The 15,537-nt window shown below is 44.7% G+C and overlaps 1 protein-coding gene across 1 annotated transcript in view; it reads left to right on the forward strand.

Moving 5' to 3' along the window:
• The first annotated feature begins 1,864 nt into the window (after nt 1-1,864).
• Nucleotides 1,865-15,537, forward strand: part of LOC116892821 (E3 ubiquitin-protein ligase parkin) — a 415,671-nt gene continuing 401,998 nt past the window's right edge. The window contains exon 1 of the mRNA XM_032894706.1: nt 1,865-1,988. The gene's annotated coding sequence lies outside the window, so the exon portion shown is untranslated. The remainder of the gene's footprint in view (nt 1,989-15,537) is intronic.

A 15,537-nucleotide genomic window follows, 5' to 3' on the forward strand; every position in this document is an offset into this window, starting at 1 on the left:
TGCCTTAACGTCGCCACACTCACAGTTGAGAGCATCTTTCTCATTGCCCCTCTGTATAGATAATGGTAAAATATAGCTGCTACATAGATCACACTTTGTGTGTGTGTGTGTGTGTCTGTGTCTGTGTGTGTGTGTGTGTCTGTGTGTGTGTGTCTGTGTGTGTGTGTCTGTGAGTGTGGTGTGTCTGTGTGTGTGTGTTTGTGTGTCTGTGTGTGTGTCTGTGTGTCTGTGCGTGTGTGTGTGTGCATGTGTGTGTCTGTGCGTGCGTGTATCTGTGTGTGTGTGTGTGTGTGTGTGCTGCACGCAGCAGGAAAAGTTAGCGATAAGGAAGTGCTCTATTTTATAGTCAGCTGGAAGGAAAGGGGTTGAAAGTTCAGAGCAGTTAACTAAGGATCCGGAAGTAGGAATCAAACCCCCGAAGGGGGCTGTGCAGTGCTCAGAAAGGAGGATGTTCACCGTCACACCCAACTGCATTCAGGGACTCTATCGTAGTATTAACACACCAGGGAATGTTTTTCCCCTTTCTGTGTTAGGTGCTGCTTTAAAAGAAATGATATAACAGAATTATTTAAACCTTGTAGTTGTTAAAAAGTTATCTACTACAATGCTCATATTTAATCTTGATTTTTTTTCTCCTCCTGGGGAAAGGACTTTTTAAAAAAAAAAAAAACAGATCTTATAACTACTAAGAACTGGGTATGAACAGAAATGGTTGTATTGTGTCTTTGCCTAGGCAACGGGCTTATTTAAATTGACCGCAAGGCAATTTCACTATTGAACTGGGAAAGATCTCATATTAACATAATCAATTTGTCCTCTTCTTCACATAAGCACTTGTGGTTCATTTGCCAGCAAAATGATGTGACTCTTCATGAGATTTATTTTCTTATAGCCATATTAGTTACTTCTATATTATTGTGATACAATGCTGTGACCAAGAAGTATGTAAGGATAATGGAGTTTATTTGGCTTATGGTTCCACGGGGAGAGAGTCCATCCTAACAGGGAAGGCATGACAGAGAAGCAGGGGCAGAAAGCTGGCTGATCACATTGCTATCTACATATCAGGAAGAGAGAAATGGAGAACATGAAATGGGTCATAGCTAAAAATCCTCCAAGACCACCACAGTGACATGTTTCAATATATATTGATTTATTAAGAACCTTATAACCACAATTTGAGACATTGAGAGTTTTCATAAGATGATGACTATAGAACAGACAAAATTCCTAAAATAGGAAAAAATCCCATTGGCTAATCTATTGCTTCTACATTCCTCTATTTTGTTTGCTGGGCTAACAGGACAGGCTGTTGGGCATAGCTTCTTCAGGGCAATGGTCATTTTCCTTTTGACTTTGGCAACTTGTGATTTTATGTATTATTATAATTAAGTTCAAGAAGTGTGTAAATGACCTGCTTTTGTGAGAATATAAGTATAATATGTAGGCGGTATCCACCGCACTGAGGGCATACTGAGGAGGAACAATGTGTCCATGCTGTGTGGTCAGTGTGTATGTAGTCAGGGACTTGTCAGTGAAAGTACATACTAGGGCCATCTCACAGGTATTCTGAGTGAATACCAGGGGTAATTGAGAATCAGGGCAAACTTCTAGCAAAAGATAGTCATGTTTAAACAGCTGACAGATAAACCTACTGATTTAAGTATAAAGTAGCACAATTAATGTTCTATACAGCTTGTGGAGAGCCTCCGATGTTTAAGTTATGGCCTTGGAATGGATGAATTCAAGATTGCATAGTATGGGCATAGAGCATGTGCAAAGCAACCTTCGTTATTGCAGAATTCTCTCCACAGTGGAAGACCCACAGAATCTTCTCCTTTGTCTGTGCAGGAGCCCCGTCCTGGTCTTCCAGTGTAACCACCGTCACGTGATCTGTTTGGACTGCTTCCATTTGTACTGTGTCACAAGGCTCAACGATCGGCAGTTTGTCCACGACGCTCAGCTTGGTTACTCGCTGCCGTGTGTGGGTAAGAAGAGCCCTTTATTCTTTCTTACCTCCTAATATTAATCGATCACAGAAGAGTTGCTGATGCAAACTGTTGAGCGTATGCTTCATCCCGGCTCAGGAGTTGAAAATCTGAACACAGTGATGGCCTAGTAAGAAACATTAGCCATTAGATCACCAAAGACACAAAGCTCCTCGGAACTGTGTCCCACTAGAATCTGTGTGCCTTGCTTAAAGGCATTGAAAACGAACTTGAATGCTATTCGCTAAAGATACAACAAGTGTTAGTGGGTTTGGATGACGAATACTGGGCTGGTTACTCTGGATACAGAGTGGTTTCATCCAGATGTTCCCATAGCATGGCCGTTAGCCAGTAGATTTGATGTTGAGTATCTTCTCATGTGATTGTTTTCTATACGTTCATTACAGAGTCTACTCAGTCTTTTGTTCATTTTTAAACTGGATTGTTTGTCATTTTGTTGTCTAACTGTTGTATGGGAGAGATGGTCCAGTGCTAAGAGTGCAGGCTGCTTAGGTCTGATAACTTGAATTCCATCCCAGAACCTGTAATGGAAGGAAAGAACCTATTTCAAGTTGTCCTCTGACCTGTACGCACTCAGCCATGACCCATACATGCATATACAAACATGCATGATAATAATTAAAACAAGGAAATACATGTTTAAGATATCTAAATACTATATTTTATGATCTATTGTTAATATCTATCCCTTTCTGTAGTTGATCTGCTTACCAATAATTTTGGCAAAGTCCAACTTATTGACACCTTGTTATTTCGGTGTCAAATGTGATTCACTGTCGTATCTGAGATAATGTTAATTTGTTTCTATGATTTTCTCTTGTAGTTGCCCATTTTTTATTAGGCCATTGATGCATTTTGAGTTATTTTTGTATATTTAGCATGGTTGGTATCCCTGGATCACTACACATATATTGTAATGACTATAATGAGATTGAATGTTCCCCACTGATTGGATTATTGTAACTAGATACTTGTGACATTCTGTCGACACTTTGGGATCCTTGACTCTGTGGTCATTTTGCTTTTTGGCTTCAGTTAGAGTCACAGCAAACATGCGTATGCCTCTAAATGACACAGATCCAAACATAAGACGCTAATGGCGGTGCTGAGTCTGTAAGTCACACTGTTTCTTAGTCTGCCCACAAGGAAACGTCTTATCATAGTTTACATATATGCACATCAGTACGTGGATTAAAACTCACTCAAACACATCATGTTTTCATATATTGAACAAAAGCATCAAACCCCAGAGAATCACTTGGGGATTTCTAGTTTCATGTACTTGGGGATGGGGCAAGCAGTGGACGTTGAGCCATGAGGCCCATGCGGAAGTCAGAGGACAGTTTGGGGGTGATTTCTCTCCCTCCACCATGTGGGTTGCAACGATTTCAAGTGCCTTTACCTACTGAGTTATCTCACTGATCCCAGTATCATTGCTGAAATAATTTCTTATTGTTAAGTCATTTTCCTCACTGAATCGGTCTGTGGAAACCATTCTAAGTACCCGTTTTAAGACTTTACCCTTAACTCGAGATATAATTAGAGTTTGTTTTCGCATATTTCTTAAATGCCAGCCTTTAATTGCAGAAAATTAATATTGTGGACATGCAATAGTAAAGAACAAGATTAGCCTGCGCCCCGCGGTCCTCCTGTCCACATGGTACCACAGGTGGAATGTGCGTCTTAGGATTCTTGTGCAGTGACTGGAGCCCGTGTTTCTGTGGCAGCGCTGCTTCCCACAGGTGGGAATTGTGTTTGTCAGTCAGAGAATGAGCCCTTGCCTGGGGTGCTTCTTCCCATCCTGTTTTAGAATACAAATTACAATAGTAGTTTGCATGGACTTCTTCAGTTCGGATCCAGGCTTACGGAATTGTCATTGAAAATCATATTGTAAATGGTGTTCATTTTTCCCTCGGCAATAATAATAATAACAACAATAATAATCCCTCTTACTGACAGCCAGATCATCATCCATGGCCGCTTTCTTCAGAACCTTGTCTTTCCCATCAATAGTATGCATCAATACATCACAGAGATCACTCCTGAACAAGACATACTCCCCCCACTCCTCAGAATATAACATCACCAAATTCCATCATGTACATAGACCCTCATTCTCTTTATTGTACAACACTTGGGTTTCTTTCTTCCTATTACAAACATTGCTCTGATAGCTGGCTAGTGCGGGCACAGATTTTTCTACTGCTATCAGAATATCCCTGAAATAAACTCCTTGTAAGGTGGAGGGGTTGCTGTGCCAACAGGTCGAAGGTAGAGCATGTGTTTATTTCCATCTCCCATGACCCCTCCCAGAAGGTACAGATGGACTCTCGCCACCTCGCCAGAGAGGCAGAGAAGTTGGGCAAATTTTCTAATCACATAATTGAGAAGTGAGAGTATACTGTGGTCTGCTTTTATCTAATTTCAACTTTTTTCATGTTTCTATATTCATCTCTTTTTCTCGGTCATTTGTAAACTGAGAGGCAGGTTAAGCAAATGTTATCCTATGAGGTGTTTTCAACATAGCATGATGCCGACTGCCCCACGTCATCACAGAAGCAATCTGCAAAACTAGATCACAGCTATTTTTTTTATAAGAATGCATTTGGATTAGCCTAGGTACAGGTAATCTTGGTCACAGAATTCTTGTGGAAGAATCGTTCTGAGGAAGGCTCTGCCCGACCAAGCTACTACAGTGAGCTCTGTTTGTTATATAGGCTGCAACTGTGTTCTAAATGCCTGTTTGAAAATTACCTAACTAAGTATGCCATTGAGGTGGAGGGGTTCAGAGCTGTGAACCTTGGAGCTTGTCTTCTTGTTTCAATGGTGAGTGAGGCGGGCACTAATGAGTTCCAAATTCTCTTCCCCATTCCCTTTTTTCATATTGTCAAAAATGCCTATGAGTACCCTTGCCCTTCGTCAGTGATTTAAACACGGTACACACAAACTTGCTTTCTATGTGAAAAATAGCTTCCTTTGTAGAGAAGTTTTTTTCCCAACACATCTTCCCTATCGCATTTAGCAAGAAACAGTTAGTCTCATATTCGTTTATCTCATTGAGAAAGAGTGAGGCGGATAACCACAAGCCGGGGCAGCCAGCAGCAGGACTCCGGTCTCTTAGTTCTGAGTAAGCTCTCCATTCCACACGCTCCACTCAAATGCTCGACGCTTCATCGCTTTAGCAGGGTTTCCATGTATGTTCCCACGTGTCCCTCTGAAACCACAACGTCATGAAGGCTTAACTCGCTTAGTGGCAGCATCTGTGATTGTGTATTATGTTCACTTTAAAAAAAATCTTGACTTTGACACTATTAGTGCGTGTTTCCCCACGTTGTATGAAAGTCTCAGGAACGGCTGGATGTTTTCTCATTGCGTGAAAATCAGCCGCTCAGGTGAGACACCCTGTGCAAATACTACCTGCCTGGTTCTATACTCTCACGCCCAGTGTGATGGTTCCTCGGTCGCCACCTCATCAAAGGTAGATGATGACACACTCCGTCAAGGGAAGTTTGTTAAGGACAGTGCCACCTAAATCCTTACGTGGCTATTTTCTCTTTCTGCTCATTCACTTGGCCCGCCTTAGAGACAATTCACTGGCAAATTGGTTCTTTAAATCAGCTCAGTGGTTCACGCATAGGGTGAAGTGTTGTTGGATGCCCAGGATTAAATTGAATCACCCTGCTAGGGTGTAGACTAGTTAACGTTTTTTGTTGCTATGTCAAAATACCTGATAATAGCAACTTAAGGGATGAAATGTTTACTTGGGGCTCACAATGTAAGGGGACAGTCTGCCAGGCAAGAAGGCATGGAGGTAGTCCCTCGAAGCAACTAGTCACCTTATACCCGCAATCAGGGTGCTGAGAATGGTAGTAAGCATTAATGATTTGCTTTCTCTCTCCTCCATATTGAATTCAGGACCTCAACCCACGGAACAGGTCTTCACGACTTAGTCAAACCTTTCTGCAAACACCATCATGGACACACTAGGTCCTTCGCTGCTTCCATGCTGATAACAGACGCAGTCACATAGACAGTGAAGCTTAGCTATCACAGGTATTGTGGTTTCTGTCACACCAGAGGCTAACGTGGCTGAGACTTCAGCCCTGTGTATGTGGTGCCCAAGTCCATCCCTGCTGCTGCGGCTCCAATGCCTAGCTTCTTACTAGCACCACTTTGCAAACCCAGATGCCCATCTTAGCCCCGTTGTTCTTTAGAGCTTCCCATGCCCGGACCATACTTGAAGGCAAGCAGCTGAGGGGCTCTCTCACCGGTGTGGAGTATACTACAGGCATCATGAGTGTGGATGAGAGGCCATGTCAACCATGGTGTAAAGGCTCCTGCCCAGGTCTGCTTTGTGCCTCTGTCTTTTATCTGCAAATTAGGGCAGGACAATCAGTGTTACCAGAGTTAAAAATGAGATTCTCAAATGCAGGCCAAACAACCTGTTTCCAGAACATGTGACAAAATTTTACATAAAAATAGGGGCTTTTGGGGTGGGTGGGTACTTTGTAACGCTTTTTGAAGTATATGTTGAACCAGTTATTAACATTGCATGCTGGGAACTGCTTTGAAATGTCAATGGACCTTTTCAAGACTGAGCACTCGTGCTGGTGGAGCTTGTGATTTGGGGCTGATTTATTTTAGAACTCATGTGGTGAAGGCTCCCAATGGCATATCCTGCACACAAGTGCATTTTGGGCTGGGGTTGCTATCTCGTGTAGTTGCCTTTTGCTTTTCTCGTCCAGGGTCACTTTTGCACTTGTACATTCGGAATTCTCGCCCCAATGACAAGTTACCAGACAGAAGCCACTTGAAGAAGGATTCTTTTTCTCTCCAAGTTTCAGAATTGTCAGTACTATTAAGAAGTGAGCGTGCTCTGGCCCATTTCCAGTCCCAGGTATTCTCAGAGCTCATCTGAGATAAGCAGGAGGCTCGAAGCCCTTTGCCCCTGCCAGTCTCAAAGCTCTGGGAGGTGACAAAGCTGCGAGCAGTCTCCTGTGTGGCTGAGCCCTCCCTTAGAGGACAGGCTCATCCGAAGCTCCAGAATACTCATTAGAGAAGGCCGAGTCCTGGACAGGATGAGGACTCTGAGGGGGCTTTGCTGGAAAGGTTCAAGGATTATAACTCCCCCAAGTGCCAGCCCCTGGGGAAAAGAGAGTAGATATTTCTTACCATCTGGGACTTTTAAAGTCACATCACACCAAAATGCCACAGCAGCCAGTTTGCCTTTTTTTCTATACTGGTGTCCCTTTCTGCAGAATGGTGTTTGACTTTCATTAATCTCAATTTTGTCATAATAGAACAAGGGTCTTGTTTTCACAGTTAGTCAGGGCAGGGCATGGTGGAGTGAGTGTGCTCATGTCGTAATGGCTGGAGAGCAGAGGGGAGCATGGCTGTGCTGCACAGGCATGTAGAGTCCTACAGACGTTCATTCCCTCCAGGTACCCAGACCCCCTGTATTATGGAGCCCACTTTCAAAGCCCGTCCTTCTGCTTCATTCATCCTCTCTAGAAACATTCACATCAATTTGTTTCTCAGCCCCTCACCCCCAAAGCGACACGGACAATGCTGTGTGAACTTTTCCTGGGGAGAAGGAAAACGAACATCTGTTCATGATAGAGCACAGACACAGGCCAAAGGACGGAGTCCATTGAAGTCTGAACTTGTGAACCAATGAGTCTAATGGGATTATGTACTGAGTGTGGGTGGGGGGCTATTACAGAAACATGGGTTACCTCCGAACAGCCATTCTTCACGAAAGCTCAAGAAATCTCTGCTATGGACCCCCTCCTTTAATAAACCTTCTGCTTCCTGAACATGCTAGAATTTCCCATCGCCACTTGCCCCTAGTGGAGTGTTGGGGGAATAGTAGCTGGAATCCCATGACCTTCTGCTTCCCCTTCTGTGGAGAATGTCAGTAGCTCTTTCTACCACTACTGTAGACCTAGACTATCACTGGATTGGCCTATTCAATAGTTGCCAAGGTTACCATGGGCCAAGGACTCTCTACTGCAAAATGGCAATAGGATGGTCATGTCCCCCCCGGAGGGAAAAGCCATACTGCAGGAAAGACCAACCACCACAGTCTGTCCTCAGTGTCTTTGCCCACAGCCTTCCAGCATAGACAAGTGTTTCTGGTCCTTTTGAGATGGCAAGATACTCCTGATACCTACAGAGACGAAGGAGTCTGGGTTTCAGACAGCCAGTGAGGATGTTAAACACAGTGTGCAAAATAAAGAATTGTTTTCTGGCTTTTAAATGTTGGCCTCCAGACAGATACAAGGGATGAAATCAATGTGATTCCTAAAACCAACAGTGGAAAATTAGGACAATTCACCAACCGACAAACCATCTTTGTTTTCTTTTCTTCTCTTCCCTTTAACCAAAGCCACTAAGTATTCGTTCTGCCTTGGAATTAAGTCAAAGAGTCTAAGTTTCTCAAATTCCTATCACTACCCTTCCTGTTTTATCTTTTGAGTCATTTAGCAGTTTGGGTGGTCTTCTTTTTATTTAGAAGCCTGGAATAGTATAAATGGGGGCTAGCCTACCTTCCACAACCAAAGCTACCCCCAAAACTCAATGGCAGCCAACGTTTCCTTCCACTGTGCCGTGTGGGTTGCTGTGGGGGTCTCTACAACATTACTTAGAGACCCAGGGCTTATTTCTGCTGTCTCATAGTTCATCTTCTGTAGCTTCCAAATGCCTACTAAGCCACGGGGTAATTAGCATAGGAGTACTGCCAAGGGTCACACAGATGAGGCAGGGGCTGGGGCCATAGGCATAGGAATGCTGCCATTACCCATGCATGTGGGGCAGGGGCAGGCAATCGATCATCTCAGTTCGTCCCATATTTCTTACAGCACAATCTCGCTCCACAGATACAAACAAGCCCACAGTGCGCACTGAAGCCTGGAGAGGTGGGTTGAGAGATGGAGTCCGGTGTGTGTCAGGAGGAAGCACAAACAGGCCTGCAAGCCGAGCAGTCTCAGCACGGGCGCAGACTCTGGCGAAAAGCAATCTATCACGTGGTTTTCCCGCATTCCTCTCCCTGCCTGCAACAGAACCAACACTCCATCAAGTCACTTCATTATAAGGAGTGACTGGTACACAGACAGGGACCAGAAACAGAGATGTAGGGCAAAAGCGATGTTGTCCCGGAGCTCATTCAGCTACATCAACAAGACCGTGTCTGTCTGGCCATCCATCTGGCCCTGCAATTGCTGCCTTTATAGAAATCCTACCTTAGAGGCTCCAGAAGGACTTTTATGTTCATCTGAGGCATGTACCTGTCTTTAGTGAGTTACAAAGGCTTCAGGTCTCTGCTCCACCCTAAAAATGGTTGAGTCTCACTTTACTTGAATATCTGTGTTCTAACTTTTTTTTTAAACCATTGTTCATTTTTTCTATTCTTTCATGTTTCATGTGACTAAAATTAAACATTCTAATTTTTGTTCATTTTACTCTTGAGGCAGCATCTCTCTACATAGCCCTGGCTACCATGGAACTTACATAGTCCAGACTGGTCCCAAAGTCAGAGATCCACCTGCCTCTGCTCCTGCAATGCTGGGCTTAAAGGTATATACCACTGCGCCTGACTAAAGTAAGCACTCTTAAGAGACTGTTCTGCTCGGCTGTGTGAGCATAGCAGTAAACCATTTTCCAGGCATAAATCCATTACCTATCTGAAGTGATCTGGCAGATGCCTGCGAGAATTCACGACAGGTGCAGGAATCATTCAAAATGCCTGATTTTAGGCGCTTTCCCTCTGTTTGTTAGAGCATCCAAACCCCTTTTACTGCTTTGTGACTTAGCACAACTTTGAACATCTACAGTGGGCATTATCAGTGTAGAGACGTCTCTTCTGAAGCCAGAAAGACTGTGTCAGCAGTCAGTGGGTATTAGCTGACCTTTGAGCCAATCATTTTAAGCAGTCTTATATAGCCTGAAATGTACGGCAAGCCACATGGCCCAAAAACACACGTCTGTGTAGTAAGACCATGAATGGTGTCCCCTAGGCTAAGAGAAGGGACATTGCTTATAGCTCAATGGTCTCCATAGGACCTCCCCAGCCATGTCTTCCTTCTTTCTGCCTGGGAATCATTCCACGACCTTTCTCAGGGTCACCACCTATGTGTGTAACCCAATTAACACAGGGATACACTAGCTTTAACCTTCCAGCTTGATCTTGCACAGGTTTTACCAGACTGCCTTCCCCCGAAGGCTGTCATTCACAGCAGTGAATGGTCCGGGTGGCTGGGTTGTGGTGTGTACACTGCCGCAACATTCAGGGACTTCACTCCTAGTTGTATTTCATCAATTTTATTGATTGCACCAGATGCTGGCTTTGTGTGTGTGTCTCCTCTTATCTCGGTTGCCACCTAAAATCTGAGCGTACAGCCAGAAATATAAATGAAACCGTTCCTAGTGGCAGCAAAGCATCATGGGGCTGACGGGAGCCCCACACTGTGGTTTGCGTCTTCTGCTGATGACGTCGAGGAGCCCGGCTCAAAGCCTGCTTTAGGTGCCCTTCGTGCCTCTCAGCATGTGATGTGCCACCATCAAGCCGTCAAACTGCTTTACCCTTGGTCCTTAGGGCATCTTCCTGGCAGCTCATCCCATGGTTTAGGTCAGAATTTGGTAGCGGGTGAGAGGCCCCTGAGCATCTGCTGACTTGGCGAAGCAGCAGGAGAGACGCTCAGGTGCATGTGAAGGTTTGTGCCCGGTGAGGGGCCGAGTCTACTGCCTCTAGTGTCTCAGGAAATATGGCGCAGGCTTTGTCTTCACAGGCTGCAGATGCGTGCATCCCATCACAACGCCATTCTGGAAGAAGGCGGGGCTGTGTATGTTCTGTAGGTGAAGAGAATTTAAGTGTGTGTCTGAGACCCAATTTGTTTCAGATTTTGCATATACACTTGGTGACTCAGAACCAGTTGTTCATTGCTCTGGCTGTGAATTGTGGGGTGTCATGGAGAGATTCCTCATCCATCCTTCAGGGAAGATTAACCAAATACCAGTGCAAGAAGTGCTGTAGGGGTCAAGCAAGAGGCCGCAGTCCTTCCAGACAAAGCAAGGTATCTGTTCTTAAGGGTTTCTGAAGGAGACGGGGCTCTGCACTGGGGAGAAACAGGCTTAGACAACATGAGACCTGAACTACCTGGCAAAGATAGGGAAGCAGGACACAGGCGACGTAAGCTATGAAGCAGAAGTCACCTTTACTCTAAGGGGTGGAGCTGGGGAAACATACAATCCTGAGTCAGGCAAGCCACATGGCCCAAACACACACACATCTGTGTAGTAAGATCATGTAGTAAGGGCTGTGACTGTCCTGCTTACAACCCTCTTTGCTTAGGGCTTGGCTGCTCTCTGTATTCCTTATCACACCTATGCCGTGATCATCATCCAAAGATATAGATAGATAGATAGATAGATAGATAGATAGATAGATAGATAGATAGATAGATATAGAGATAGATAGATAGATATAGATAGATAGATATAGATGTGTGTATGTGTGTGTATGTGTGTGTATTTGTGTGTATGTGTGTGTCTATGTGTGTGTATGTGTATGTGTGTATGTGTGTGTGTATGTGTATATGTGTGTGTGTGTGTGTATAAAAGCATATGTATACATATGCATATATTCAGGTCCTTGTAGCTCTATATTTAGTGCCAAATGTTGTTGTGTGTGTATTCACATCACACACACACACACATACACACACACACACACACACATTTAGTAACCACAATAAACTTTATTCTCGCTCACTATGTGATGTCTCGTGTTAATGAGACTTCAAGCACAGAAATTGGTGTGAGCTGGTGACCTCCAACTGTCTTCCAAATAATTAATAATGTGCTTAGAGGGGTTGATTTACATATTCATGCGAGTTTAGGCCATTTGGTTCCTAAGCAGGACAGTGAAAAAGTTTAATGCCTTGAACGCGCATCAATTTAACAGGAAGAGGGTGGTTTAACCGTCTCATGTCAATCTGACACTGAACCAGGCAATTATACTACGTGTTCCCGCTGCGGTCTGCAAGTCTTCCAGGTTAAAGATAACCTATTCTTCTTCGAGTTTAGAGAAGTTGGTATCTTACATTTTCTGTGTTTTTTTCCTAATACTTTTCTTGCCTTCTTTCCTTTCGTCTTCCTTCTTGCTGGCAATAACTGCTCTTCCCAGGCAAGTGCCTGACCACTGAGTATGGCCCCAGCCTCAGCAGCAGCTCTTTCCAAATGCTCGCACAGTTTTTACAATAGGTCACTACATTCGCTCCTTTGAGCGATCATTTAAAAAAAAATAAAAGGAAGTACCTCACACCCAGTGGCTTAAACAATAGAAATTTATTCTCCCACAGCTATGGAGGGTACACGTTCAAGCTCCAGCTTTCCTTAGGGTTGATTTCTCCAAATCGTTGACTTTCCTATGGCCAGTTTCCTCCCAGTCTTCACATGACACACTCCTCTGTGTGTCTGTATCCCAGTAACGTGTTCCTGTAGGGACATTAGTCAAACTGGTCAAGACCTTACACAAGCAGTCATAAGTTATCTACATCCCTCCTTTAAAGGACTGCTCTCCATTTACAGTTGTGTTCTGAGACACCAGTCCCAGGATTTTAATTTGGGAAAGTAGGCACAGTTTAGCTTCTCACCCACCATCTTGAGTCCAAACTAGTTTCCAGATACTATGTATCTCCAAATTCAGAGAGGACTGCTTCAGCATGAAGCCTGTCTATATGTGCTCTTCAACATGGTTGAAATAGCATGTGGATGTGGCCCATACATATACAGCCATCCAATTAGACAAGATGGATGAAGCAAAGAAGTGCAGGCCAACAGGAGCCGGATGTAGGTCGCTCCTGAGAGACACAGCCAGAATACAGCAAATACAGAGGCGAATGCCAGCAGCAAACCACTGAACTGAGAACAGGACCCCCATTGAAGGAATCAGAGAAAGGACTGGAAGAGCTTGAAGGGGCTTGAGACCCCGTATGAACAACAATGCCAAGCAACCAGAGCCTCCAGGGACTAAGCCACTACCCAAAGACTATACATGGACTGACCCTGGACTCTAACCTCATAGGTAGCAATGAATATCCTAGTAAGAGCACCAGTGGAAGGGGAAGCCCTGGGTCCTGCCAAGACTGAACCCCCAGTGAACGTGATTGTTAGGGGGAGGGCGGCAATGGGGGGAGGATGGGGAGGGGAACACCCATAAAGAAGGGGAGGGGGACGGATTAGGGGGATGTTTGCCCAGAAACCGGGAAAGGGAATAACACTCGAAATGTAAATAAGAAATACTCAAGTTAATACAAAAAAAATTAAAAAAAAAAAAAAAGAAATAGGATGTGGATATGTGGATATGCCTATCTGATTTCTTTCCCCAACACTCCACCACCACACATCAGCTGCTTTCTGACACATGAATGCTCTACATCTAGGAATACTGGGGCCTGTCCTCCAAGTATCTTTGAAGATCTAGACAACTCCCAGCATGCATTTCAGGAAGGATCCTCTTACCCTTCCTACCCCCATACCTCTATCTAATATAAAAGGGAACTTTCCAGTATACTCTGAGATGGCAGTAGCACTGTGGCATGTGGTCACATCTTGCTCTTCACGTCCCAGGATGGATGGCTGTAGAGCTCTGGTGTGCACATGGAGAGGGTTTATGGGGGAGGGGGGACTCTCCACAGTGATCTCTGGCCTGGTCAGGTTCAGGCGGGGGTGGGGGGGGTGGAGGGGGGGTTTCTGCCTCCTCCACTGCTGGTGGTCCTGCTCCACCTCCATTTCCGCTGCTGCCACTTTGGTTGCTGGTACCAGGCTGAGCCAGCAGGAGACTGACTAGCCAGCGAGGAATGCAGGGAAACTTCTGGCGGTGATGATTTCAGGAGAGCAGATCTCTTCCCCAGGCTGCAGTGTTATAGCTCTTATGATGGAAGCTCTCAGATGATGGAATAATTCCTGCACACCTTTAATTTTGAACACGACTCTTAAAAACAGCTTTTTGGATGGGCCAGTGTCTGATAGCAGGTACTTCCTATTGGTTTGGCCTGAGAGCTTGGGAAGACCTCATCTACATATTCAGGGGCATGCTCCTGTCTCTACAACTGATCTTGAGCCTATGTGACCTGTGGTCACATCCTCACCTGTGGAGGAGGAGTTTGGGGCATTGTCCTCTGTGACCAATCTGTCTCAAACCTCTCTAAAGGGGGTTGTGGGGTGCTGCAGCTAGTGAGGCCTTGATCTAGAAAGCTGGGAATGTGCCCACCATCCCTATTAGGGTTTCTGGGGATTTGACCTGTCTCAACCAGGAATGAGGGTACCTTCCACAACTCACCGTCCCACCGATGGCCTGCAGTCTCTATAAATGTTTTTAATAGTGGGAAATGTAACATGCTACCACCAACAGAGTCTACACTGAAATGGCTCACGTTCAGCCTCAGGCTCTGTCCACGGTGGGTGTTTCAGATGGTAGGCCCTTTCCTTCTAAGTAGCAATGGTTTTTACTCTCTCACTCCTTTGAGACTTGTCTATATCTTCATGGTCAAGCCTGGTCCCTACCTCCAGAGTCCTGCTGGATTAGGGAAAGAAGGGACAAAAGGAAATGTGCGTCTTTATGGAAAGCAACTGTGCTCAGCCCTCTGTCACCAACACAGACATGACTCCCTTGTCCTGAAGGCCTACCATCTCTTCATTTCTTAAACTGCAACATGACCACTGGCCAATCCTACCTGAAAGGGGTCAAGAATGACGTGGTCTAGATAAAGGCTGGGGACTCAGGGAAGGCTCTATTTTATCACTTGGCAGTTGTTAGAAAGGTGTCTTGGATATCTTTGTGGCTCAGCTTCTATGTGGAGAACTTGGGTGTATGCTATACATGGAGGATTCCGGTGTATGGATAGAGGGCAAACTCTGTGTTCAGTGCACTGAGTAAATGGCAGACCTCCTATGCTGTATAAAAGACTTGTTTCCTCTTAAAATGAAAGCAATTCTGAACTCACGGCTAATTAAAAGCAAACCTTACATACAGGTGGCTGTGTACTTTCCACTGGCTAACACCGTCACAGCATCCTGGTCAGCACTGCTGCAAACTCCGGAACTCCAGCTTCAGAGCAGACACTGGGACCTTGTGATTGACAGGCAAAGCCTGGCTTTGCAGCTCAGGCTTCTTTCAAGGTTTGTAGTTAAAAAGTGAAACTCAAATTCTCTTCTTGACTTTGTCTACCTCAAGACAGCGGCAAATGGTGGAAACAATAATTTCCTTTGAGCTGGACATTACTGTTTTCTTTATAGCAAGTATACAGTATGACATAAGTGTTGGATTATAAAAATTGGATTGAGAGTCATCAACAAATGCTCTTATTAAACCATTAAATTCGGTTTTCTACAAGACCTACTTTTCAGGCTGTCTTTACTAGAGAGGTCTGTCTATGGGAAGGTGAGGTGACACATCACTGAGGTCTCCTTTGGTTTGATGCTTCTCTGACTGCAACATGCCTAACTGCCTTGACCTTATTGTGAGTAC

Source organism: Rattus rattus, chromosome 2 (assembly GCF_011064425.1).
Source record: "Rattus rattus isolate New Zealand chromosome 2, Rrattus_CSIRO_v1, whole genome shotgun sequence".
NCBI classification, from domain to species: domain Eukaryota; kingdom Metazoa; phylum Chordata; class Mammalia; order Rodentia; family Muridae; genus Rattus; species Rattus rattus.